General features: G+C 37.6%; 1 pseudogene; it reads left to right on the forward strand.

Moving 5' to 3' along the window:
- The first annotated feature begins 1409 nt into the window (after window positions 1-1409).
- Window positions 1410-2739, forward strand: LOC140835708 (protein ANTAGONIST OF LIKE HETEROCHROMATIN PROTEIN 1-like; annotated as a pseudogene).
- Window positions 2740-4522: the final 1783 nt, after the last annotated feature.

Genomic DNA, 4522 nt, shown 5'->3' on the forward strand with positions numbered 1-4522 from the left:
AAAGATGTCAGTGTTTGAGAGAACCCCGCTCTGATACCACTTGTTGGGATCGGGAAAGAGTTTAGAAGGGGGGGGTGAATGAACTATTTCAAATTTTCTTGTTTAAAATAAGTTTTTCTTCAAACGTTTTTAGGCGGTTGAAAATTCTTTCTCAAACGGTTGGAAAGTTGAACCACTGATGAGTGCGAAAAACGGTTCACAATTTCCAATGACGGTTCAAACACTTTTAGCAGACTTAACAAGTTGCAGTTAAAAAGTAAGAGCTTGCGATAAGTAAATAACATAAGATTTTTATGGATGTTCGGAGATTGAGTACTCCTACGTCACCCCTTCTTCCTTTTCCAGGAAGGATTCCACTAAAAGACTTTGGCTTTACAACGTGTTTGCAACAGCCCACTCCAATCAGGACTTATCACATTGTCTGTATTTGAACTCTTATGCAGCATTTGGTAGCCTGGATTGAGTAGAATTGTGTTGCTTTGTTCATGTTAGTCCAATGTTTGGTGTGTTTTTTAGTAAACCCATCCAATCACGTGTACACCGGACTAGCTTGTACAAAATAGGTTAAAATAAACTCTTCCCCCAGCCCAATATTATTTATCCTTCTATCTATCAAGACAGCGTTTTACTACTTTACCCTCAACTAGCCCCACAAAAACATCTTCTTCCATCTACACAACCACCAACGAAGAGAGTGGATGGCTTAGTTTTTCTGTCTGTACGCCGAAATGTACAGAAATCAGGTATACAGCGTCTCATTAACTTGTGTGAAAAAATTATTTGCAGAAGTTTTTGTGTGACATCTCCGTCTGTTATGTGGAAGATGATGTTTGTTGTCCTATTTTGGTTGTCATATTTTAATTCAACATTGGGTACTTTTGTGTTGTGAGTTTGGTTGTTTGCTGCCACACTTTCATCTTTGTTCTGTAAAGTTTAAACTCCAGCCGACCTACTTCTCCGTTGCAATTTTCATATTTCATTACAATAAAAAAAAAAGAAAGAGTAAACAGCTTTCAAGTTGTTAATTTTTTTAAAGTGTTTCGTATTAGTATTCGAAAATATTTTTAACATTTCATGCTTTTGGTGTAGTCCCTAAACTACTGCAATCGGTATTCCCATTGAAAATATTTTTTGTTCAAGTATGCGTTTATGTATATAGAAGCAAGCATTAACTTTATATTATTACTCCTAATTCAAAGTATTCTCGTACATCATATCTAAATTCTTTTGTGTCATTCCACTGCTATGGTTAACGACATTATAAATTATAATTTTTTTTGAGGTCTCTTCCATAGCTGACCATTATGCATAGACACGTTACACTTTTTGTGATGCTGCAACAAATCATGTGTCGATCAGTGTTGGCTATGTTACTCGTGAGACAACATGTACTGAAGTTACGTGCCAAACGACGTTCCAAAATGAGTAGGACAACAGTTTCCTATAGCATGACTCAAAAAGTAAATGTTCAAATTAGCCATTTGCACAGGCTTATTGACATAGGGGATGTGCAATGTGTGGTGAACTTGCGAATGAATAGGAATGCATTTGCACGATTGTGTTACTTGCTAACTCATGTTGGAGGACTAGTAGAGTCCAGATATGTACGTATAGAAGAGAAGGTGAGCATGTTTCTGTCTATATTGGCTCATCACAAGAAAAATAGAATTGTTGGACATGACTATGTACGTAGTGGCCATACAATCAGCACCCATTTCCATCAAGTGCTCCAATCAATTCTCATGTTACATCCGTTACTACTGGTTAAACCATCTAATGTCGATGATTCTTGCACCAACGAGACTTGGAAATGGTTCAAGGTATTTTCACACCCCATGCCACAAACTCTGCAAAAGTAACATTTGAACTACTCTCATATGCTGTTTTTCATAGTTTAATTGATTTGAAGTTATTAATGTTAAATTGTACAGGGAATTCTGGTGCATTAGACGGAACGTATGTAAATGTACATGTACCTACCATGGAAAAGGCACGATATAGAACAAGAAAAGGTACTATCGCAGTCAACATTTTTGGTGTTTGTGACCGTGAGATGAAGTTAATATATGCATTTACGGGTTGGGAAGGATCTGCGCCAGATGCCAGGGTTCTTAAAGATGCAGTGTCTCGTGATGACACATTGAAAATTCCTAGAGGTTTTGATTTATTTTTATTTTTATTAAGTGTGGATTGTTGAGACATGTTTCTCAAATTTTGTTTGCAGCCAGTGTTAATTATTTACTCTCAAATTTAGTGCTTTGAAAATGCTAATGACATTATAAATTTTATTTTTTAAGCTGTTATTACCTATGTGACAATGGATATGCCAATGTAGATGGATTGTTGACTCCGTACAGGCGAGTACGCTATCACAGGGATGCTTGGGGAAACCGTGCACATGGGCCACATAATTATAAGGAGTTATTTAACTTCAGACACTCTCAAGCCCGAAACATAATCGAAAGAGCATTCGGTTAGTTGAAAAGAAGATGGGCCATACTTCGAAGTCCTTCGTTCTATCCACTACAAACACAAAACCGAATCATAATGGCATGTATGTTGTTGCACAACTTCATAAGGTTTGAGATGCCCGACGATCCAATTGACGAAGTGAACGATGATGTAGTCAGTCCGGACAATGAGATACAAGATGATTTCATCAGTACCTTAGAATCGTCGGACGATTGGGATAATTGGAGGGAGAACCTTGCAATGTCTATGTGGATGAATTTGAACTAAATCTTTCTGTTTGCGTACTTCTGTCGTTAAAACTTTTGTGTCGATGTGCTTGTGTCATTTGATGTTATTTATTTTTAAATCGACAGCAGTTGAATGCAGTAAATGCTATGTTGTTTGAATTTAATCTACCCTTTCTCCTTTTTGTTTTCTTTTATAACCAAATGTTATTTTAAGTAATTGAACTACTTTTAATTGCTTAACTAGTGTGTTGTATTATTACTAGGAATAAAGACAACGGCAGTGAAAACATCCACATTATGGATAGTCGAGCAACTTCCGAGAGCTTTGTTAGGAAAGCACAAAAAGCTGATAAGACCAGACGGAGTTGGAGTGAACGTGAAGAAGAGTTTCTGATACAAGCACTGAAAGAGGCCTCAGTGGAAGGTTGGAAGAGCGGCAATGGATTTCGTCCAGGCTATTTAGCTTTTCTTGAAAATCGAATGAAAGTTACATTCCCGGACACAAACTTACGTGGCAACCCACATATTAACTCTAAAGTTCTTGTGTGGAAGAAGTTGTACGGATCGTTGGTGACACTCCTGAGTAAAATTGGAGTAGGCTGGAACGAGACGGAGAAGACAATCGAAGCTTCCAGCGACATATGGGATGCACTAATTAAGGTAGTTTCTGCTTCGAGAACTGTTTTACTTTTGTTCTTCAAACAGTTACACAAAGGTCGGTAATCTGTTTGACTAAACTTGTAGGCAGACAACAATGCACGGTCAATGAGACACAAGAGGTGGCCCTATTATCATGATTGGTGTGAAATCTTTGGTAATGATAGGGCTACCGGAGACAAAGCGGAACATTTTGCTGCGGTAGTTCAAGAGGTTCTTACGATGACACCTGAAGTGCCTAACAATATAGGTATGAGCCTGGAGGAAATGTTTTCTGTTCACGAGGGAGCTGATGAGTCAATGTCTGTATCAGTCACACCGTCGTCGCAACCGACATCGGATGCGAAAACAAAAGGTAAAAAAACGGAAAAATGTAGAGGATTCTGACGATGCGATTGTGCAAGCCATAAATAATTTCGCCAACATCACCAAAGATACAATAAAGGACCTTTTCAAACAATTGGAAGACAAAAAGAAGAAGAAGATGAGAAGATGCGCAATGAACAAGACAATGTGTTAAAGGTGATGGAAACTATTCCCGAGTTGACCGAAGACGAGAAAGTAATTGTTACTGAGTTGTTGGTGGACAACCATGCGAAATTATCACTGTTCTTGTGCTTGGGTCATTCAGGAAGGTTGAGCTTAGCGAGACGGTTGGTAAGAGGAGGGTGACGTTCTGCCACGTCGTGCGACACTTTGAGGGTAACATTAACTCATGATGTGTACTTATTTTGTACAAGTGTTGAACTTACTAGCATCTGCACATTTGGTTGAACTTTGCTGCCTCAAAGTCATCTGTGTGGATGGACTTGAATTGTTGGATTTTGATTTTGTAACAAGTTGCTAGTCTTGTACAACAAAGCTTTAACAATTATGTGCTTCCATTTGATTTAATTTTCTTCGGACATGGAGGTTTTTAAAATTTATTCTCAAGAACTAGTGGTAAATTTCACGTATGAACGATGAGTCTTTACACATTTAAGATATGTTAATTTAATCTTTCAATTTGGTAAACATCGTTTTCCAATTACAACAGGCAATGAGATGTATACCGGAAATAAACTTTACTACAGTAATGTTTTTTCCTTTCTGAAAAAAAAAAGATGGACGAAACCACAAAGTCGAAGGGATTCATATTTATTAAACACAATAACATATCACGTACA

The sequence above is a fragment of the Primulina eburnea genome, chromosome 7 (genome assembly GCF_022965805.1).
Source record: "Primulina eburnea isolate SZY01 chromosome 7, ASM2296580v1, whole genome shotgun sequence".
Taxonomy (NCBI): Eukaryota; Viridiplantae; Streptophyta; class Magnoliopsida; order Lamiales; family Gesneriaceae; genus Primulina; species Primulina eburnea.